Source organism: Aedes albopictus, chromosome 2 (genome assembly GCF_035046485.1).
Source record: "Aedes albopictus strain Foshan chromosome 2, AalbF5, whole genome shotgun sequence".
NCBI classification, from domain to species: domain Eukaryota; kingdom Metazoa; phylum Arthropoda; class Insecta; order Diptera; family Culicidae; genus Aedes; species Aedes albopictus.
The window spans coordinates 359,343,239-359,367,849 of NC_085137.1; the positions used below are offsets into that span (position 1 = coordinate 359,343,239).

The 24,611-nt window shown below is 41.4% G+C and overlaps 1 protein-coding gene across 10 annotated transcripts in view; it reads left to right on the forward strand.

The window, feature by feature from the left end:
• LOC109406167 (protein grainyhead) overlaps positions 1 to 24,611 on the forward strand; it is an 827,965-nt gene that overhangs the window by 565,656 nt on the left and 237,698 nt on the right. The gene's annotated exons all lie outside the window — the stretch shown is intronic.

Sequence of the window (24,611 nt, forward strand, 5' to 3'; positions counted from 1 at the left end):
TAGTGGATAGAGTTGCGTAATTGTGAATATCTATTACTATTTCAGATTTCCCGACTATCAACGATAACATAAACATTCTCCTGCTCAAACTCCTACTCAAGTCATTGCAAGCATTAAAATTGTGTAAGGTCCATCAATCACTGAGAAAGCGTCCTGATCTGAAACACCTTCTTGATAGATGGTTAAGTTGTTGAAAATAATGAATATTTAACATATGCAGGATCGTAGAACAATTTAGTGTACAAAGAATAAATCGGAAAGATCTCACCAAGTTCCATCTCGTCGGATGAACGCTTCCTCCTCTCGTTCTCTTTCCATTGAGCGCCAAACAATGCAATTGTGGCAATAAGATCATTTGCTGTTAACTTCGCGTCAAATTATTTGCAGTACTCAATTTTCACGTCGAAATCTCAATCCCGGCAGGAGATCTTCTAAATCTAGCGGTAATCACGCCGCTACTGTTCACTTTTCGCGTCGAAATCTTATTATAACCAAAAAGTCTACTGAATCTAGCCGCGTTTACGTAAAAGTTTACTTTTCGCGTCGAAAAACTCATCCGCAAGGAGAGGCTCTCAGAATCTAATCGAAAAATCCACTCTCAGCAAAAAATCTACCGAATCTAGTCATGCTCTTTGTTGACGAAGAATTCACTCCCGGAATGAAAAGCGATCACTAGCGTAGGCAAGTTTTCTTTTTTGTCGCTCATTTTCCTTGATACACACGAGGAAGAGCGCGATATTCGTTTGGGATAATACACTGAGCGAAAACCCCCGCCATAAATTGAATGATTTTTGCCTCATCCGAGCCCCATGCCTATGTTCAGTCAAGATTAGGATGATTTTCGTTTAATGCAGCTTCCTACAAAATAAAAACAATGTGAATGACAATAGCCTAAAAAATGGATGATTTTTATTACTTTTTAAGAAGCCGATAAATGAATGATGTTCATTCCTTTTTCCGATTTGATTTGATTGGGGATTTGTGTTTATTTAAAATTTGTACCAAATGAAAAGAAAAACAAACTACACCAATTTTGAAAGGGTATTAAAAAGAATATATTTAAATTTAGATTTATCAGCACATTTCATTTAAAACATTCACTATAAATAGTTTTACAATCTTCGTGCGTGTGTTGTTGCGTAGATCCGTTGCGAGCACGGGACGTCAGGACTACGAGATTCTGGAAACAAATTATCAAATATCGATAGTTTAAGGAATTCTATAATGCAAAAAGGATCCTAAGACAATTGCTTACCTCTTGAGATGTCTAATTGTCGTTAATAGAATATTGTTTCGGGATTATTAAAAAGAATCCCTCCGGAAACCAAAAAACTCGGACTTACTACAATTCGCTAGCACTAGTTTTAACGAATGACAGATGTAGGAGTGAAATTGGATGATTTTCGGTATGGAGAACAGAGGGAAATATTTTCAGATGGTTTTGCAATGATTGTCAATCACAACAAACCCTAAGCGAAAAATCATTTATTAATTGAGTCAATTATAATTTCATAACAGGATGATTTTTGTTCAGATGAACGCAGTTTAATCATTCTGCTGCGTAATCATTCAATATTGAGATTCTTTGGATTTGTGTCGCATCGAATGACAAATCATTTTTTGTACGGCGGGGGCTTTCGTTCAGTGTAGGGGACCGTCTGGGATGAACCAAATGTCAAAACCACTTATTCTTTTCAGAGAGCCTCTATGAAAAGAAGAACTGGATTTCACGTTTGGTTTATCCGAGGTGAACCACTTCCCCTGGGCTATGAGTAAGAAAAAAGAAATGCTGTCGGCCAAGTGACAGTGATGCTCAATATAACGTATTTTAGGTGACTTTGGCATTTAAATATTGCGAATATCACGCTCCGCAGCGAGATAATCAACTGACGATATATTTTCCGGTGACAATTTTGTTTTATCTCTTGGAAAGAAGCAATGAGCTTACGTTTTCGAAAATTTTGACATTTTACCCCAACTAACATTTTTGCTGTATGAGAGTTTAAGTGAGCTTTCTTCCCAGAGTGATTGTTCAATAAGCTGTTATACAGCTACTCGGCAAGAAATCCTATGTATTATGCATCCAATCTTCAACACAAATAGTGTGAGTAATAATAACATAAAGAGATATTATTTTTTAAATAAATAATCAATAAACCTTTTTGCTTGTCGCTTTTTTTGCGGATTCAAAAAATATATATGAGAAAGTTCTTACTAGAACGTTTGCTGATAAAATTCCTAGTAATTCAAAAAATATTTTGAAGAAACATTTAAAAATTACAGGAGAATTGGTATGATTCATGACGAAATCAAATGGAACCAAATAAATAAACGGATGATTTCTAACAGGTACTCTATAAAGCATTCCTTTCTAAGTCGAAGAAGCCTAAGAAGGACTCTACAGTTTCAATTACGGCAAAAACCTTGAATAAATTGGTGTCAATATCTTGAAACCTGAACAAGTCCTACTGAAAATAATGGCTTTTGTAAGAAAGCAATTTAGAATTTTCGCAAAAATGGCTCAAGACATTGTTGCATGGAATTTTCTTTGCATATAAATAATCTCTGAATTTTAATAAATTGCAGCGAACAAAAGTAATTTTCTTGAAAATCAGATTAAAACGCAACACAGAAATTTGTCAGAATCGTTACACAAACATGTCAAAAATACTCTTCAGCGGAAGGGGGACGGCTTTTTCAGTCTTCGAATCAAGAACGATTTTTATCTACATTCCCGACGTTTCGGCCTAGAGATTTGGCCTTTCACAAGGGTCGTAGTGTTTTTACCGCCTATCGTTTTTGGGGTATTTACATAAGTAATGCTTTCTGGGTTGCTTTACATGCAAACGTGTTGTTATTTTATATTTTTTAATGTTGTTGTTACGGCGAAAAGTGGGGTTCGAGGGGGGTTATGTGAGGCTTTGAGCCGACTTCTTCGAAGCAGATCGCAAACTCCGATGTGCGGGTGCGAAACAGCTAAAAGCTGCAATTCAATTATATTTTTAGTTCAATAATCACTTATATCTATACATTGTACTTACATAAATCGGTCTTCCGCTTAACATAGAACTATTATCAAATTCCCCCGTAACATCTGTGTTCGTTCATCTGTGTTTATAGGTTTTAAGGTTAGAATATCAAATTATTAACGTTCTGATAACTTACTGTGATTTTAACTGTGATAACCAGTTTAGTTAAATATCTATCTGTTTGCAAATAAGTAGCTGTAAGTAGAATAATATTTTAGCAAACTATTCCAATTATTTAGGTATTATTTAACACAATTAAAATTTCATGTGTTTTCACATCACTAAACAGACTTGCTTTGACAGTTCTCTTAAATTCTCATTCTTCTTCGTATATTGCTTCGCATCATGACATAACTCAGTTGTAATGACATCATATGGCAGTGCTGCCAGCAACAGTTGTGTAATTCACTGTGCACTGGCCGAAACGTCAGGAATATGGATAAAAATCGTTCTTGATTCGAAGACTGAGAAAGCCATCCCCCTTCCCGTCAAGTTTCCAGTCGTAAAACCCTATACTCTTCAGCTTTGACTATAAATTATGTCACAAACTTATCCAATATATTTGCAAAACAACTTTCTCAAAAAGGAGAAACTTTGGGAAAACCCCTTTCGATTTTTCCACAGGAATACTACAGAGACTTTCCATGAATTTCGTCTCGTTTTTTGGAATTTTGTCGGAAATATCTTCACAAGTACGGCTACAGGATCTCTAGATAGTGATTTCGTTATCTTAATTATGCTGATTTTTCAAAATTGTGTTTGGAAGTTTCTGTGATAAGAAACACTCTTCAGATCTGATGATAAGAAGGTTTTTTTTTTTAAGAATTCTTCTCCAAAGATTTCTACTGGAATATTTCCGTGATAACTTCAGTAGTTACTCTACAATTTCCTCCAGAGATTTTTATCACGAATATATTAATGGACGCATGGAGGAAACCCTCATAACATTACTTATAAGGTTACCCTGTATTCCTCAGAAGATTCTTCCAGGGATTCTTGCTGAGGTTGCTCCAAGAATTTCTCCCAGGAAAACGATTCGTTCCTTTAGGTATTTCCTCTATATTTTTTCAAAAATTTCTTTCACTATTCCTTCAAAGGTTCTCTCAGAACAGACTCCCGAGATTCCTTCCATTAGCCCTTAAAGGATTCCTTAATTTCTCTAGGAAAAGCTATTATTTTCTGCATTTTATTGAAGAGATGTTTAGCCTGGTTCTAGTTCATCTCAGGTCCCACGACCTTACTCCAATTCCGAAGAAAAAAAAAATCATTTTCACTTCTAAGGATTCGAACCCAAGCGCTTGGCGTGAAAGCTGTGGTTAACCGCCAAGGGATTGCTCCCAGAATTACACCAGGGATTCCTCCCATAATCTCTTCCAGGATTCTTCCAAAGAGTTCTTCAAGGTGTCCTTTGCGGGCCCAGGAATCTCTCCATAAATGTTGTTTGAGATTCGGAATTCCAAGGGAATCAGTCAGGGATTGTTCTTGGGATACTAACTTGGGTTTCTTCAAGAACTCTTCACGAGAAATTTCTTCAACTACCCCTCCAAGGATTCCTTCAGAGTTTCCTTCTGAAGTGTCCTCTGGGATTCCTTCAACAATTTTGGTAAAATTCCTTCGCGTTTTTTTTCTGAAATTTCTCCCAGTAATTCTTTTAGATTCCCAAGAGTGTAAAGTAGAGATGATGGAGCATAAAAAGGGGCGCAACAGAGAAAGTGTGAATAAATTTCCTTCGTGAATTTAATTAGAAAGATTTATCTACGCTTTTCCATAACTTGTAAATTGTTGTAAATAAATCTTCAGACATTCCATAGAAAAACGATATAGTGCATCTCCGATTGTCGTGAAACTTGGTGGGCTTGTAGTTCTTCGGAAATAATTAGACCCGTATTTTTTATTTCGTCATTAGGGTAACCAATTTTCATATAGGGTGGTCCAAAAAATTAAGGTTTTTCAAAACTAAAATTTTTCAAAAAATCGTAACTTTTGAACCAGTTGACTGATTTTAAACTTTTTTTTTTTTTGTTTGAAAGCTATTGAATTGTAGTTTTTAGGAAAAATACGTTAAAGGTGCTAAAATGTTAAGAGTACTATAAAATATGCAAATATATTAGTTTTTTCACGTTTTTATGGTCTCGGGACCAAAGAGGTACCCTGGTTTTATATTTTTATCAGAAAATTTGGAAAATCAGAGAAAATTTGGCGTAACATATAAAAAAAATCAGAGATGTATGTTTTTTAGTTTTTGAAATATGATTTTTTGAAAATAAAAGGTCAAATTTTCCCATACAAGGCACTTTTTTAAATTTGATTATATTTTGATTCCTTATAATATTATGGATACCAAAACCACCAGGAATCACTTTAAAAAGCAATGCTATGCATAGTTTTATGAGAATTTGCAATTTCAAGCAATTTTAGAGTAGCTAGTACAATGTTATATATATGACTCTCTACATTCTCAGAGGATTCTTTCCGGGATTCTTACTGAGCTTGCTTCAAGGTATTATTCTAGGAAAGAGATTCATTTCAGCATAGATCCAGGGATTTCTTTTATATTTTTTCAAAAATTTCTTCCAAGATTCCATCAAAGTATCTCTCAGAGCAGACTCCCGGGATTCTTCCGTTAGTTTTTAAAGGATACCTCAATTTCTCTAGGAAATGCTATCATTTTATCCCTGGACTAGTTCATCTCGTAACCCACGGCTCCGCTTCCATTCCAAAGAAAAAATCTCATTTCCACATCCAAGGATTCGAACGCAGGCCTTTGGCGTGAAAGGCGTGCTTTAAGCATCACACCAGGTCCACCTCTTAATGATTCCTCCTGTAATTTCTTCCAGAAGTCTTTTACGGATTCCACAAGGTGTCCCTTCCAGTCCCAGGAATCTCTCAAATAATGTATCTCGGGATTTGAAGTAATTTATTTAGGTATTTTATGATCATCTATCTTGGAATTCTTCATTAGATAGTATCAAGGGTTTTTTGTTCAGAGTGTAAAGAATCAGCTTAAAGGTAAAATTCAAGAAACCAAATGAATTTAAAAAACAAGTTTTTTTTTGTTCAGAGATATCTTGAATTGCCATAGGGGTCCCTCCTGAAACTATTCCTGAGATTTCGCTACTGATTTCATCTGCGATTTTCTCCGGGATTCCTCCAGCAATTCATTCTACGATTCATGGTTGCTTAATTAAAAGTTTATTATAGACCAAGCCCAAGGTATTTATTGATTTCAGGATTTCTTCAAAAGTTCCTCCGAATATTTCTTTCCAGATTCACTCCGATATTTCGCCAGGGATTCTTCCTGAATCCTGAAACTATTTAAGAGTTTCCTCCATGTATCTCTTGTTAAATTACTGCACAATATCCTCCAGTTCTTGTTTCAGGGATTCCTCCCGACATTCCATCTGTGATTTTTTTTTCAGAAATTTCTCCCGAGATGCCTTCGAAAATACAACCGGGAGATTTCGCCTGCAGTTTTCACTGGGGTACCTCCAGAAGTACCCCTACCAGAATTCCTCCTGAGTTTCTTTTAAATTTTCCTCTGGGATTCAATAATTTTCCTAAAGTTCCTCTACGATATTTTTCGGAAACTTCACCCAGTGATTCTTCCAGATTTCCTGGAGAGTAAAGTAGAGATGATGGAACAAACTAAGTGGCACAAGAGAGAAAGTGTGAATATATTTCCGTCGTGAATTTAACTAGAGGGATATATTTACGCTTTTCTATAAACTGTAAATGGTTGTACATTATAACACATTTTTTTTAGAAAAGTCGTTCCAAACCTTTGTACATTTCAGAAGAAATGTTTATGATTTTTCAAGATTCTCCAACCTCAATTTCATTGAAAAAAAATCCATTTTAATTTTAATGTTTCCAGGCACTACCCTATATTAAATTCAAGAATAAAATACTAAAATTTTTTTGAAGAAATTGCTCATTTTCCAGAGGTTTCAGCACTCATTCCTCAAGAAAAAATTGAAAGTTCCCAAGAACTGTATGAAGAACGAGTATTTAGGGTGAAACTGGAAGTATTTTCACATATTTTGGGTTTTAATTTTTATAACGGAGCAATATTTCCACAATCGGTTTCCATACACATTTAGAGAAAGAATCATGATATTTTTTGTTTTTTTCCTGGTGGAAAATGTTTATTTTTATTTTTTACAGAAACTGTGTTTAGGCAAAATTTAAAAAAAAAATGGTTTCTGAAAAATGATAAAACTTTCCCACCAGGAAAAAATCAGAAGATACCATGACCCCCTTCCTCTAAATGTGTATGAAACCCGATTTTTAAAATATTGCTCCATTATCTAATAAAAAATCAAAAAACCAAAATATGAGGAAAACATCTAGTTTCACTCTAAGTCAAAATATAAAAAAATGTAAAAATTTAAAAAAAATCCAGATGTTTGGTTTTTAGAATAAAACACACATTTGCAGTCGTTCCTTGAATTCTAACGGGTTCAAATTATTGTTTTCAGATTTTTTTTTTATTATAGAGACTTTTAGCCCGAGGCTGGTTTGTTCCCGTTTTCAGATTGTTTTTTTTTTAATTACTTAATTAATTCAAACATTTTTTTATGTTTTTTGTTTTGCCTTGAATGCTATTTTGAAAAGTTTTTGCGATAGCAAATATTTTCCAGAAATTTCAAGAATAACTTTTTTAAGAATCATTTAAGCTACTTTTACTAAAATTTTATCAATTCTACATTCTCAGAACATATCTATCTGACAACTGGTAATACAGCTTTTCGGAAAACACCACGCAAAGCTCTGAAATTGGATAAGAGGAAATCAAAAAGACTTTTTTGAGAATAAAAATCTGAAAAAAATCGGCGTGTGGTAAACAATGAAGAAAAGGAAAAATTCAGGGATACAATATAGCGTAGTTTATTCACTACGAAGATCATTATTAATAGAATAAGTTCAACTGACTGCGCCGGTAGAGTTTTCCATGAAATATGGAGAAAAATTACAGGAGATTCCTGGAGAGGTTACCCACAGGATTCCAGAAGCCATCGCTGAAAAGTTCTCAGATAAATTGTCAGATGTGTTTTAGAAAAAAAAAACTTGATGAAGAAACTGCTGAAAAATGAAATAATTTTGGGAAGCATTATCGAAAAAAAATCTGGGACATGTTGCCGAACGAATTCCTTTAGGAATTTTCGGCGGAGAATTCTTGGAGAAATCTCTTCAGGATTTTCTATAGAAATCCTTGGAGGAATCAAAGCACGGATTTATATTGAAATTATTGCATAAATCTCTGGAGCAATCTCAGGAAGAGTTTACAGAGAAAATCTGTCAAGTATTTGTGGAGAAATTACAAGATACATTCTCCCAAGATTCCTCTAAGAGTTCCACTTGGCATTTCTCCGTGGATTTTTCCAAGACATTCTTAAGGAATTTCTCCTGAAAATTTTCCTGAAATGCCCACTGGAATTCATGAAGAGCTCCTTCAGAGAGTTTTCAAAAAAAAAATCCCGGGAATGCCTGCTGACGCTGGGTTTCCTGTTGAAATTCTTCATGTGGTTCCTCCAGAGGTTACCCCAGAGAACAATTGCTCCAGGGAATTACCCTTGGAATTTATATAAAAATTTTACTGGAATTTCCTCTAGAAATGCTTGCTGGCATTCCACCAAGCATGGCAAGGTCATGGGTTCAATCCCTGGCCCGTCCCTTTCACCCTACTTTGTATCTTTCTATCCACTTTCTCTCTCTTTCTCTTCTCTACTACATATACAACTCAAGTATATTCATATGTTCATAGCAATCGCTAGAACCAGAAACGAATTGGAAAAAAAGTCGTTTCCCTCCCTTCCAATTTCCACTCACAGCACAGTGTATATAACGCCTACAAGTAATGCAACCAAAGCGTGCTGTGCCGCTGGACCTTATTCACCTAATTCATTACACAATCTATCACCTTACGAACACTATAAATAACCCCCAATCCATCACCCAATCGCATCACCGACCCAACGGTGACTCCCAGATCTCCCATCCTTTCCGTCTAACAAATACCCCAGTCCGTGCTGGTTGTGGGGATGCAGAGGTGCTCTCGGTCTTTAGTAGTAACAACCAGCACACTCTAACATTCCTTTCCCTTCCCAACTGACTATAAGGACGTGGCCGGCGCCGTTATTGATCCAAAATGTATGAGCTGCTAGAATTGCACTTTGAGAATAAGTGGAGTGTCCCAGCCCTTATTCATTTGGATCTCAGTGCAATTGGTACCAGCTCAGATCAATCACGGAGGAGCAACCATTGACATGTATAGTCAGATTTGATCGTTGATCGTTGATCGTATTCATGCTGCAAATTCTCTTTACATTATTTAGAGGATTTCTGTTAAAATTTCTCCAGGAATGCTGCCAAGATTTCTCCAGGAATTCAGGATCATCCAAGAAGTCTTGCTGGGATTGCTCAAGCAATTCCTGTAGGAAATATTCCAAGAACTCCTGGAGGACTCCTAAGAGACACCTAACTGAAGAAATGCCATTTGGAAATGCTTGAGAATTCCCAGCATGAATGCTTAGGGAAATCTTGGGAAAAGTTGGAGGTATTTCGAAATGAATTCCTAGAGGAATACTTGCAGAAATCCCCAAAAGAATCCAAGCAATTTCTGAAGGAATCTTTGTAATACCCATAGTAATTCCCGGAGATATTCTATACGGATTTCTCAAATGATTTCTACATCAATTTCTATTGGATGTCTTCCAGGTATACCTCCTTGTATTCCTCTGAAAATTCTTCCAGCATTTTTTCCTGGGATTCCTCTAAGAAGTCACTTGTAGTTCTTCAAGAAGTTCCTAATATGATTCCTTCAGATATCTCTTCAAGGATTTCCCTAGGAAAACCTCTTAGAAATCTTTAGAAATTCCGACTTGCATTTATCCGGGAGTTCTCGCTGAGATTTCTAAAGCATTTTCAGCAGGACTATCTCCAATTTTAAGAGTCCTCTAGGAATCCCTAGAGGACTTCCTGTAGGCATTACATGGAAATCCAGAAAAAAAAACCTGGAGAATTCCTTCCAGAAATGTCAAGAAGAATTCCACCCAGTGCTGAAAAATTAATTTCGTCATATCTAAATTCAATCACCTACAGCTCATTTTAGAAGCTGAACCTGAGAATATGGCGTATGAAAAACTTGTGCGGCTAGAACAGTTCTGCAAGAAAGTCACGGAAAATCTTCTATTTTCCGAACATTTACGGTAAATGTCACGGATTACCTTCGAAAAATGCCAATGATATTCACGGTGAATATCATTTGGCATTTTTCATAGGTGGTCCGTGACATTTACCTTAAACATTCGAAAAATAGCAGATTTTCCGTGGCTTTCTTGCAGAACTGGTCGAGCCGCACAAGTTTTTCATACGCTATATTCTCAGGTTCAGCTTCTAAAATGATCCCACTAGTCCTAGAGAAATCTCAGAAGTAGCTCCTTGAATATTCTCAAGAAGATTCTCAATAGGAAAAGAATATGTTTGAATAAACTACAGCAGGAATTACTGGCGGAATTCCAGCAAGAAGTTCTTATGGTGATGCCTGAAGATGCTTGGACAAATCTTGAGGAATTCTTGGAAAAATCTCTGAAAAAACCACACGAGAAATGTTTAGAGAAAACCGTGGGTAAACCCCTTGGCCCTTGAGGTGCGGTAAGAAGAATGTCTGTAGGAATCCCAGCAGGCATTTCTGGAAGATTTCTGTAAGTATCCTTGAATCTGAAGATTTTCTCTGACGAAGTGACTGGAGGAACTATTGCGGAAATTTTCGGAATAATACAAGAAGGAATTCATAAAAAAAAATCTTGGAGAAATTCCTGAACGAATCACACTTCCTGTAAGATTCCCAGGAGAAATTCTTGAAGGAATCCTTGAATGTATTTCTTCTGCAATCTCAGCAGGAATTATTAGAGAATCCCATCAGAGATTTCTTAAGAAATCTTAGAATTCTTCCACGAATGCCTGATGGGACTCCTTTGAAAGTTTTAATTGCTATTATTTCAAAGCTTTCTTCAAGGATTTTCATATATATCCTCCCTATGATTTCCTCAAGGATTCCAATAGACATTTTTGCAATTCCTGCAGAGATTTCTTCAAGGATTGCTTTAGGGATTTCTCTGAAGACTATCAGCAAATTTTTACATATATTTCTCCGGGAGTTTTGCAGGCATCTCTCAAGTACTTTCTGCTGAAATTTCTCCAGCAATTGCCCTTGGTAGTCCACCAATAATTCCTGGAGGATTCCCAGCTGGAATTTCCTAAGGAATCCTAACCAAATTTCCTGGTCTGTTCTACCTAAAATTTCGGGATAAATCCTTGCAGCATTTATGGATCCCAGCGAGAATTTCTGAAGGAATCGCATATGGGTTATGAACAGAAATTACCATGAAAATTCTAAGAAATTTTCTGAAGCAATCCTTGTAGAAATCCTTGAAGCGATCAACTTGCCTCTTTTTTCAATCTGCTCTTTTTCGTGTTAATCCAGGAGATTAAATGAGCAAAAAGCTACCTACGCTAATAACTGTGATGTAAGAAAGTATCCTTCTTCAGGTATCCTACGTTCCATACAGGGATTTCTCCAAGAACTCCACCAGGAAATCTTTTAGGAATTTCACTGTTGAGATGCAGGCTCTGATTCACTTGGAGCGTTATTCTAGTAAGGAGGGTTAAAACAAAGGAAGGTGTATTTCATCCCAGAGAACAACTTTGTAAAACACACGAAACTTCTCAAAAATCCATTGAAAAACGAAAAGTCATCTATTTCCCAGCACTAAAGAACTTTTTTAGGGCTGTGTCAATTCAGAAACTACTGGTTTTACCACGCTCGAAATTAAGCTGTTTACATGCCACACATCACAAGATCAGTCGTTTTCCCTCGAAACCGTGGGTCACTCCCGGGGTGAGATCTCACGCCACGGTTCGAAATTAATCTGTCAGAATCTTGCGGTCAGTGTGGAGCACAAGCCATCATCCACCATCATAGATACCTACTTATAAGGCCAACTCAACTAGAGCTCGTAAAAAAGCCCTAAAACCTCTCTTCCAACAAGCGCTAAAAATAAATCTCCTGCTTCTTTCCCAACAACAACGAGTTGAGTTTGAGCCCCCGCGGGATCGAACGCCGGTTCGTCATGCAGTCGGAGACAACTCAGCAGAAGCTCGGTCGTCGTCGTCGTCGTCGGAGAGGTGCGTGCGTGCGACTTGCGACGGCTTTATCGTGTAATCACGACATTTAATATACTGTGGCGTTTTTTCTTCCGCTCGGTTGTCCAGAATGGCCCCCGTATCTTGGGACGACACGACGCGGATGGTGGCAGCGGTGGCGAGACGCTGCGGAGAATGTAATGTCTGTTTGGAGAGTTTTTACGAGCTTGTCAAAGACCGAGACTTACATGCTACTTTTTTCTTCATCTACCGGGCGGGTAGCAGCCCTTCGTCTCGTAGCTATGCGTGTGAGACCCGGCCGGGTTTGGAACTCGAACATGACTGGAAGGTGTACATTGCAGCACATCCATCAAAGGGGTCCCAAATAAACACCGCAATTGAGTAACTACAGGTTGCTGGGCTGTACGCGGTCAAACAACGCCGCAGGGATTACGGTGGCGCGCAGGAAACGGACATGCAACTCATCATAAAAAAGTGCGCGCGCGTTTGTCACCACGTCGTACGGTTTAGAGACGACGACAGTATGTACGAACAGTGGTCAACGTTGTTGGGAAGTAGGATCTGTGGGAACTGTCGTCATAAGAATGCACAGCAGTTATGCGGTATTTCGCTTTATAGCCCTACTTGAGGGAGGTCATTCGTCAGTAATAACAAGCTATGATAATTGCATTTAGTTGTGATTCAAAGTGCTTCGAAAAATATGAATTCAGGGCTTGCAAAGTGTGTTTTGCGCCAACAAAATTTAATTACTTATGACTATTTGTTGTAAAGCTCGCCATGTAAATCGACAATATTGATGATTCACACATGAGGCACAAATCGCACAGCGCAAGCCAACGTCCTCAAAGCAGGTCACGTGTGACTGTGTAGCAGGTTCGTCGCCTAACGCCCACGCACCGCTCAACTCTTTCGAATGACTTGAGTGCATCAATAATACCAGATGTAAAAGGCTGAATGGTTACGGAACCATTCACGGAGCCGACGACAGACGACGGTATCAAATGATCCAAATAGCCACCGACTCGGCGGCAGAGATGTCGGTCGATTATTGCATTATACACACATTATTGCGTCATAAATTGGTGCAGCGCAGCCAGACAGACAGAGATCGGTCTTTGAGTCACCCCTCGCGACCGACCGGTGTCTGCATCAGCCAGCACCAAGATCTGGTTTAGCAAACACCGCAAAGTGAAATTGCAACCCCTATTTTGCACAATCCAGTTCCAGGAGAGCCATTCAATACCCCATTATCACATCAATATCAAAATGCGACCGAACATCGAACGTGGCTCGAATAATGAAGAAAGAAAGCCTCCTTGTGTGTCGTCGAGAGGAGTGTAGAGTAACAACAAAAAAAAACTTTCATCTCAATGCACAATGTTGTCGACTCGATCGAGGCTGTTGAGGCTGTTGCAACCGATACCCACCGCATTTCAGCAAAGCGTTTACTACCCCGGGCTAGCTAGCTACTTCGGTGCGGTGCGATTATTGAATAACAATCGACGTCGAAATATTTAAACATATATTTGCTTTTATTTTGGCTACCCTTTTTTTCTGCACAGCAATAATGGTCCTCCTAACTTCACCAATAACAACAACGCGAACGAACGAGAGTGCATAAAGGAGGGTACCTGTCTGTCACGAAACCCGCAGTCAGTCTCTGTACAGAGCTCAGAGTAGCAAGCAGGCAGCCCTCCTCGTGGGTCGATCGCACACACAAAGAGTGCGAAATCGGTGTTCGATTTGATATGGGAGCCAGCTAGTGAGCCAAATTTGAAAGGTCCTTTCGTCGACGATACATTGTAGATATTGTTCGTACAGGGTGGGGTTGGAGAATCTGTGAAAACATTAATCAAGACAACCTCTTTGTTTTAAATATTGCTTTTCTGTCTTCTCTAAGCACTGGGGGTATAATCTGTTTAACAAACACCTGTATGACAAAAGAGGAGGCGGGACTGCACCCAGAGCCACAAAACACATTCTCATTGTCGCTAAACCCTACGCCTGTCCGGAACATTGCTTCGGACTGAGGTTAGTTGCGTTGGCATGCAGCAACGCACATCGATAATACGCTCTTTGGGAAGTACACCATGTTAGAGTGTTGGCGCTTTGCGAGCTTCCCGGGCCTTATCTACAAAAGATGGACAAGGTCAACCACAACACCTGCTTCTAACTGCTTTGCAAATGTCTGGAACTGATACTGTGTGCAAACGCGATATGACCTCCTGAAGGCCGAGGCCTTATCAGCCAGCACACAATAGAACTTGCTGACATGGGGCCTTTTCCTGCTCCGGCGCTTACCGGAGACCCCTTTCTATAAGTGGGCTCGGATCCAGCCCACAACAGCAACTCTACAAGGTGTTCTCCCCGCGACCACTACGCTATGAAGGTCGAGTTTGACCGCATTGCCCTAGTATGACCAACGTAGCCGACTCCGAATCCCTGATCACCTCTTATATAGCGTTTGAACTAGCCTACGCGCCACCTTCTCTGTAGCTCTAAGACGATGTGAGTGATAGCCGTTAAATCAGCATTCCAGCCAAACTCATCCCTACTTATCTTTTGGACAAGTTTTCCTGGAGTTGTGTCCTCCCCTCATGCTACAAGCATGCGGTCGCAAGCAACCATGACCTGAAAAGATCTGCGTCAGATGGGATGTTACTTCCCCATGGCGCCTGTAAACTCAACTATCTACCTTCGGGGTTAACCTATGGACCCCCTTCCTTTGATGGAACTGTCCTAAGCGAGCTGCCATTTGACCATGGGGCCCAACTTGGCAGTTCGCAGCCGCGCATATGAAAGCACTCTATGTCCTCCCTGATAAGGATGCCGATTGGCACCATACCAGTGATGACGCAGAGCGCATCGTGAGGCACGGTACGGTATGCGCTCGCAACCCTCAGGCACATCAGCCTATAAGTACTTTCCAGCTTACCACGGTAACTTTCGATCTTTAGTGCGGTGCGCCACGCCAAGCCACCATACCTTAGTATGGACGTACCGACACTAGCCAGAAGCTTGCGTTTACTGTCATACACCGCACAGCCATTAGACATCATCCGGGACAGTGCCACTATAGCTGTGGAGGCTCTTTTGCGGGCGTAATCAACGTGGCTACCGAAGGTAAACCTATCATCGATCATCACACCCAAGTGTTTGACGGAGCGCTTTGAAGTGATAGTGCAATCGCCTACACTGATCATTGCTTGCTGCTCCGACTTTCGGTTGATCACAACCTCCATCTCAGTTTTTTGGTGAGCCAACTCCAGTTTTCTTGATCCACAACCTTGATCGAGTGGGTAGTAATCAACTTCACTTTTCCGATCGATTCACCGTAGGTTTCCAGCATAATGTGGTCAGCGAAGCCGACGATCTACACCCCCCACCAACCGTGAACTCTAACCTCAACACCTCGTCGTACATGACATTCCACAGCACCGGACCCAGGATGGAACCTTGCGAGATTCCTGAGGCTATGTAAAAGCACTTCCAAACCACCTCTGTGTCGTAAACTAGTTCTCGATTCTGGAAGTAACTTCCAAGAATCTTGTACAGATACCCGAGTATCCCCAGACGCAGAAGCACATCGGCAATAGCAGGCCAACTTGCGCTATTGAACGCGTTCCTTACATCCATAGTCATCCCTGAGCAGTAGCGAATCCCGCTTCTCTTACGCTGGAGCGCTATCTCGGCGGTTTTTCGTAACCGACAGGATAACTTCTAAAGTCGACCTCCGATTCCGGAAGCCGAACTGTTTGCTCGAGAAACCATTTACACCCTCGATGTGCCTCAACAATCTTTTGAAGATGATCTTTTCGAGCACCTTACCCGCCGTGTTGATCAAGTATATTGGTCTATATGCCAACGGGTCATCGGGTGGTTTCCCCACCTTTGGTTAAAGTACCCGGATTAAGCTTCCAAACTTCTGGGAAAACTCCCTCGTCCAGGCATTTCTGCATGGCAAACGTAAACATCTCGGGTGCCTCTGCAATAGCTTGTTCCACATCGGTGACCCTCTCCTCATCGCTAGTTCCAGTCTCCAGTTGTCCTACGAAAGGAGATCAAGGACTATAGCAATACGACACGGGGAAAGTCCCTCGATGATCTCCTTGAACATCTCTGGAGATTGCTCGGTAGGAGCCATGACACCTATTGTATTGGTCATCTCGATCCTGTAGGCATCACCCCACGGATTCACATTGACACTGCGACAGAGTCCCTCAAAGCACGCCTTTCTGCTTGCCCTTATCTCGATCTTCAGCGCGGCTTTTACAGCGGCGAACACCAACTGCCGTTCGTTTCGCTCTTCCTAAGGTCGTGCTCGCTGCGTCCGCCACCTAGTCCGTAGGCAGGAGCGGCGCAGGTCCGCAATCGCTTGAGTCCACCAGTAAACCGGCAGGCCTCCCATTTCTAGGGTGGACTCGCCTCCGCTACCAGCTCGTCCCCGTCTTATCCGAGAAAGTTTCGCACACGGCGGAGCGCCTCCCTACACTGCAAATTTTGTTCACTGGTATTCAGCAAACTTTGCTGATTTTTTTTGTGCTGATTTCATTCAGCAATGCGAATTTACTGAATATCAGCAATTATTTTTCAACTTGCTGAACCATCCAGCAATTTTGACAGTTGATCAGCAGCGTTGTGCTGATATACAGCAAAATTTTTGCTGAAATTCAGCAATATATTTTGCTGATTTTTTTTGTGCTGAAAGCGTTTCAAAAAATTTGGTGTGTACCCCTTCGTCGAAGTAAGGTGTCTTTGAGGGTGAGAACTTGGCCGTGGCCTAGCCGCCTTTTCCTTTGATCGCTGTGAGTGTCTCCAGTTCTAACTACTTGTTAGGCCAAGACTACAAAACGTATCGTCAATAACCGACGCCACACCGTTCCGACTAATGAAGAGTACGATGTCTCTAGAGTGTCTCTTGCAAGATCTGACCCCGCTGGTTTCTGAAGCGGCTTTCCCATTACGCATTACACGGTTCAGACATTGAAGTCACCCGCTATTACCACCGGCCTTCACCCTGTCAGCGCGGTCGTCATATAATCCAGCTTCTGCGTGAACTACTCGATCGACCATTGCGGAGGCGTTTAACAGCTACATAAAAAATCCCGTTTACTTTGGAGACTACGAAGCCCTCATTGGTTGTAGACACCAACTCCTAGACGGGGTATTTACCCATCCACGACTTAATTGCCATTGCCGGCGGGTGATCGGTATGGGTTCCCCAAGCAACACACATGTTATAATAAAGTTACGACAGCGCATGTTTTGGTTGTATAGAAGTTTATTTTACGCAATTCTTACATTGTGTTGAAATAACGTAAAATAAACTTCTATACAACCAAAACTTGCGCTGTCGTAACTTTTATATAACATGTGTGTTGCTTGGGTCGCTATGATGGCGCTATCCATCTCTCACTCACAAACCACCTGACAAAGTAGTTGCTGAGCTGCGTCACATAGGTTCGGGTTCTGCTGCGTTACCTGCACTGTGCTTTGTTCACTACGGTTTTCTTTAAGGCCGGGCACTTTGAACCACCCGTTGGGTGACTATTGTTCATGGATTTCCTGGAACAAATCAAATACTTTTGTCCTGGGTGCAGACACCTGGAGCAAGGCTCCTGTGGCTCTTGAAAGGTCAGTTGGCATACTGACCAGTCCAACGAAAGCTTCCCTACTCTAATGTACTTTTTACGTCCGACACAGGTAGCTGTACCAAGGCTACCTGTGTCCATGCCGGTCCCTTCCGTAGCTGAATGGCTGCGGTGGCCACCTGCACCTCAACCTATTGCCACAGTGCCGTGACGAGCTATTTCACTTCAGTGATCACGTTAGGTTCTTCACCTTCAGAGTCGCCTCTGTCCTTACCTCGACCTCTTCCGCCAAACTTTTGTAGGCGGCATCCTTGCGTTCCTTGTCACGTTTGAGCTCTAGGATCATTTCACCGTACGAGTTCGTCTAATACTGCGCAAGTCGGCTCCCTGACACACGAACTGGGCGGCCCTTCGCATCGTCCTCAAGATGCGTCCGAATACTTCGACTGTTCGATCTTGATGACGAGCGCGACGCCCTGCTCTGTGGTTGCTGAGGGCCACCGGTCGCAAGCCCCTGTTCTCTTCCATCCGGGACGGGCCAGCCTTTTCAGGTCCATTTTTCCAAGCTTTCCGGGACAAATGGCTGGGGTTCGACTTAGGTGCATTCTTCGCTCTTGGATCCAGAACATTGTACCTTAGCGGTCGTGAGTTGATGAAGTTCTTGTCTGTAATACCTTATTCAGTACAGTCAGTGCTGCCTTCACGGAGTAACCAATCGCTTCTAAACCCCTGGGTGGATTGAAGTAGACCTACAAAAATAGCTACGCCTTCACTTTCTGATACTTGTTTCGCTTCAGCGGCACCGCAAAATCAGCGTGAACGTTGCAGTTCAGTCCTGCGATTGGCCTGACGAAACGGAGCAGCAGTGCGTTGTGACGCTTCGTATAGCCTTCGACGTTGTAACGGAAGCTTAGCTTTGCAGCTAGTAGTCCCGTGCTCATTCTGACGCAGTTATCCGAGCTGGAGCCTCTGAAACTTCTCGCAGTTTTGGATATGGTGTGTCTGCCACAAATCCAGTGGTAAACTTGAACAGTTACTCTCCGTAGCTGTCGTTCACTTTGCTTTGCGATCTTTTCTTCAGAACGAGGGACGCCTTCTCCATAAGCAGTAACTTCGTCCTTCACGATGCCTGTCAAGAAACTGGATAACGTCCGCAGCGTCATCACTTTACTCTTTCTATGAAACTGCACCCATTCCAGCTGGGTATCAGCCGACAACTTCTCCGTCGCTCCTGAATCAGCATCGGATTGGCTTAGTGCGTAGTTTGCCCGGTTGCTTGTGCTTCCAGGGAATCGACCAGCTGCTGATCTACCACTCCAAAGCTAATAAAGCTCGCCAGCCGATCCGCTTTCGGTGGCGCTACGTTGCAAACCTTCTCCATGATCTTTGAAACGGAGTTCGGCAGAAGCAGTACCGCCTCCAAGGGCCTCTGCTCTTAGGCACTGCTGTAGCCGTGTCAAATTCTCCACGACGGAAATGCCAAACACCTTCGTTGATGTCTCGTAGCCACTGATGATCTTCAGCCATTCTTCCATTACTTACCTTAGCCGGTTAGACCAAGGCCTGAGTGTCCCCTGCTGTACGTAGGAGTATTCTCCATTCTACTCGGTCCATGGCTGTGCGTCTCCATTTCCGTCTTCTGCGAAGGGTCCGCAGGTCGTCCTCCACTTGATTGACCCACCTAGCTTGCTGCGTACCACGTCTTCTTGTACCGGTCGTGAACCATTTTAATCGGGTTGCTATCCGACAACCTGATGACGTGACCAGCCCACCGTAGCCTCCCGATTTTCGCGGTGTGGACGATGGTTGTTTCTCTCAGAAGCTGATGCAGTTCGTGGTTTATTTGCCTTCTCCAAGTCCTGTCTTCCATCTGCACTCCACCGTAGCTGGTACGCAACACCTTTCGCTCGAAAACTCCACGAGGTGGTTCCCTGCACGTAAGGTCCATGCTTCGTACCCATAGAGGACTACCGGTTTCATCAGCGTTTTGTAGACAGTTAACTTTTTGTGACGGCGAGCTTTGTTCGATCGTAGAGTTCTGCGGAGTCCAAAGTAAGCTCAATTTCTTGTCGCAATGCGTCTCTGAATTTCTCTGCTGGTGTCGTTGTCGGCAGTCACCAGTGAGCCCAAGTACACGAATTCTTCAACCGCCTCGATTTCATCACCGTCGATATAAATTTGGGGTGGCGGGCGCGGTGATTCCTCCCTGGAGCCCTTTGCCATCATGTACTTTGTCTTCGACACATTAATGACTAATCCGATTCGCCTGGCTTCATTCTTAAGTCGGATATACGCTAGGATATACGTTTCCACCATCGTCTCAAATTTGCGAGCTATAATATCACCATCTGCAGCGAAACCAAGCAGCTGAACTGACTTCGTGAAAATCGTTACAGTCGTGTTTATCCTCGCTCTCCTCATTACACCGTCTACAGCAATGTTAAACAGCAAGCACGAATGACCATCACCTTGCCGTAACCCTCTGCAAGATTGGAAGGGACTCGATAGTGTCCCTGATACTCGAGCTACGGACATCACTCGATCCATCGTCGCCTTGATCAAACATATCAGTTGATCCGGGAATCCTTATTCGTGCATAATCTGCCATAGCTGGTCTAGATCGATTGTATCATACGCCGATTTGAAATCGATGAACAAGTGATGTGTGGGCACGTTGTATTCGCGGAATTTCTGCAACACCTGGCGGATGGCGAACATCTGGTCTATTGCAGTGGGTTCACCCATGAATTCAGCCTGATATTGCTGCACGAACTCTCTTGCGTTCGGTATTAGACGGTGGCATAAATTTTGAGTGAGTATCTTGTAGGGAAGCTGCTCTTACGTTGGTAGGGCCACTGCTAACTGCTGCGAGTAGTCGTGAGCCACTTCTATGATCCGCAGTTTTGACAACACTTTTACTTTTAAAAATGTTAAACCCATCGTGCTTTAGAAGCTTCCAAATCAATCGTGAAATATGTGATGTTGTGCACCAGTGAAACCTGGTGTGTATCAATAGAGAAGATGATAAGTATAGGCAACTAACGATCTCTCCGCATCTGGTGGCAGGAATGAGAAACCTATGAAAAGAGGGGCTCCTCCAAAATTTGCCATTGCGCAGCATAGGCAAACTGCACTTTTTTCACTTTTTCATATCGAATTTCGCATCGTAGAGAAACAAACGAGTACTTTTTGAAAAGAAAATCTAATTCTCTTTCAGATGCGCTTAGATCCGGTAGGTACTTACGAACAACTTATGTGATTAATTTGAGGAGCTCTTGCTATGCCTCCGGCGGGCAATCTTCCGGATTTTTTGTTAGCTGGCCAATCCGGTGTCTGTCGCCGTGGGCGTTGAGAATGATGATTATAGAATACCAATAGAAAATAGCAACCACCAAGGCAAAATATGAGTTAATTTTGAAAACGAAAAATTGAATTTTTGATCTAAACAAACAATTTTCGTCTTATCTCACTTAGCGCCTCTACAATTGGGGGTCATCCAAATTCACCTATCGTTAGGCGAGAGATTTTTTTTTCATTTTTCACAAGCACATCCTGTACCCGTAGCGCCTCTCCAAGCAAGGACCATCAGCTGAGGCAACGATACTACCTCGAAAGAGACCCGGTCCCGGTAAGGTGTTGTTCACCGTCTCCTTACCACCTCTCCTACCTTCATCCAAAACAAACGCGAGAGATGAATTGAGGTGGGAAATGCAAAAACGGTATAAAATACGTGTGTGTGTTTGCAAACAAAACAAGTGATCTCGATTTCATAATTTATCGATCTGGATCTCCGGAGAAGCCGGTTACCTGACGCGGTATCAATATATATATTTCACCTTTTTCTTTCTGGGGATCGCTCACCTTTCCGCGACGACGAAAAAGAGAATGCTGTCTTTTTGGGCTCGGTTGTCTGGGGGAAAGGAAAGTGCCACTTTTTTTCAGTTGGTCGGTCGGTCGGTTCCTTTTCGCGGAGAGAGAATGCTAATGGAAAGGATACACGAGCCTTTAATTAGCGAAGGGATATTTTTTGCGTTTTTGCGCACGATACGGGATTCATCATGTGGCCGAACTGGGTGGTGGCTGGATGTGTAACAGGTACGCTTCGTGATATGGTGGCGGGTGATGTCAGTTTCGTAATGATTACAGTACTTTTACCCCGAATGTTTTCATTTTTACCTTTTTTGGCGTGGGCGATTGGTATGGTTTGGGTAAGAAAAAAAGGCATTTCTTTGCAACAATTCCATCAATTTCCGAATTGATTTGTTTGAAAACATGGATGAGCCTGGCTGATATTCACTGGCTGGAGTTGAATTGTTCTGAAATTTATAGATTTTTTTTAGATCTGACATAGTCTACTAGCCTTCACAATGCATATGGGAACTTATTCTGAAGATTTCTTTTGAAAGTCAACAAATCATGCAACCTCTTTGGAAATTTGCGATTCTGCTCAAATTTTTAATTGAAAATTTCAACATCGCTTGCAATTAGAAATTGAAGCAGATTCGCAAATTTCCAAAGAGGTTGCATGATTTGTTGACCTTCAAAAGAAATCTTCAGAATAAGTTCCCATATGAATTGTAAAGGCTAGTAGACTACATCAGATCTAAAAAAAATCTATAAATTTCAGAACAAATCAACTTCAGCCAAAGTAACAAACGACGAATCATCACAAACGATTCAATGCTTCCTAAAATAAAAACGCCCTATATTTCCCAGAACCCGAAGGTCATCCAGTCCCGTTCACAGAACCTAAACATTACCCCAACTGCTGTCGAAACCCCCAAATATTGAACCTTGATCCGCGCAGCAACTCAAAGAACCCGAGCGAGGCCATTATTGTGACGACACGACCGAGTCATCACACGCCGTTTCGGTATACACATGCGCACATAGACTTCCCCGAAATCTCGGCTTCCCATCTTCTTGAGTAGGTAGGTAGGTAGGTAGCTAGGTAGCACACTAGCAGTGGTGGCCTGCCCCAGATTTCCCGCGAACTCGTAAAACCGCTGACTGTGCTACGCTAGCATAGCGCAGTGGCCGGCGGCCGGTCTCGTAATCTCCCGAATTATAATTTTATTAGCGCACACATGGTTTACCGATGCGACGCCCGTCACGGTCGCATCGAGCTTAAGGTTAGGTAGTTGTCGTTGTCATATTGTTGCAGAAGAGTATGTAGATCCCTACTAGCAAAAGAACAACATTTATGACTCATTGACGACAGTCTTGTTGGTTGTTTAATGGCGCGTCGTCGTCATCGTTGCTCTTTCGGACTATGTACTGTGTGTCGTCTTCCGTTTTCGATTGCTTCTGGGGTTGTTGCTTTAGAGATTAGGTTCTTTCAGAACGAGGGGTGGATTGTGGTAAATCTGTACAGAATCCAAACATAAATTAATTTAATTAAAAAACTAGTAGCATAGACCTGAAATAACTTCCGATAAATGAATAGATAATAAAAATAGAGAACTAGGTTTGATAAGAGGAAAGACTCAATACCAACAGCTCGTGAAGATTTTCATACAAGCATTCTTTTCGGATCTTCAACAAAATTTTTCTAATTTTCGTGAAGTTTTTTTTTTCTAAAAATTTCCTTAGAAGTTTACTATACATTTTTTCATGGTTTCTTAGAATTTTTCCAAAACTTTCCAGTTTGATTGATTTTGGCATTTTAACAGAGTATTTTCGGAAACTTCTTTTTACATTTAGGATAAGATAAAAAACCGTACCTACGGACATAGTCTTCAGCCAAACTGAGCGAAACCTAACACTACACAACGGACATCAGATCCTAATGCACCAGTGAACGATCACGATCAATTCTGACTATACATGTCAATGGTTGCTCCTCCGTGATTGATCTGAACTGGTACCAGTTGCACTGTGATCCAACTGAACTGGGCTGGGACATTCCACTTATTCTCAAAGTGCAATTTTACCAGCTCATGCATATTTGATCAATAACGGCGCCGGCCAAGTCCTGATAGTCAGCTGGGAAGGGAAAGGAATGTTAGAGTGTACTAGTTGTTGCTACTAGAGACCGAGAGCACTCTGCGTCCCGACAACCCGCACGGACTGGGGTATTTGTTAGACGGAAAGGATGGGAGATCTGGGAGTCACCGTTGGGTCGGTGATGCAGTTATTTATAGTGTTCGTGATAGATTGTGTGGTGAATAAGGTGAATAAGGTCAAGCGGCACAGCACGCTTTGGTTGCATAACTTATAGGAGTTATATATACACTGTGCTGTGAGTGGAAGTTGGAAGGGATGGAAACGATTTTTTTTTTCAATTCGTTTCTGGTTCTAGCGATGGCTATGAACATATGAATATACATGAGTTGTATATGTAGAGAAGAAAGAGCGAGAGAAAGTGGATAGAAAGATACAAAGTAGGATGAAAAGGACGGGTCAGGGATTGAACCCATGTCCTTCTGCATACGAATCAGAAGCGGTAGTCACTAGACCACCAAGCCCGTCAGAGATCCTAATGCACCAGTGAATACGAAAAAACACATTTCTCGGATAATGTTACCAAATGCAGCCCTCGGTCGACCATGACAGACTAGATAAATATCATGCAAGCTATCATTTTCATTTTATAATCGACAATGACAAATCTAAAACAAAGAAACACTTTAAAAACTGAATCTCTGAACTAAATTACCTTGTAAGTATTTAATATTTGTTAAAATTGAGCACAAAAACCAATTACGAATTATTAATTAGGAGTTAATACTAAATATACAAATATTCGGTTTAAACTTTTCTAAAAATAGCCCAATTGCTTTTATTTTGTTCCTTGTTGAAAATTTTGAATCCAGTCCAGTTTTTT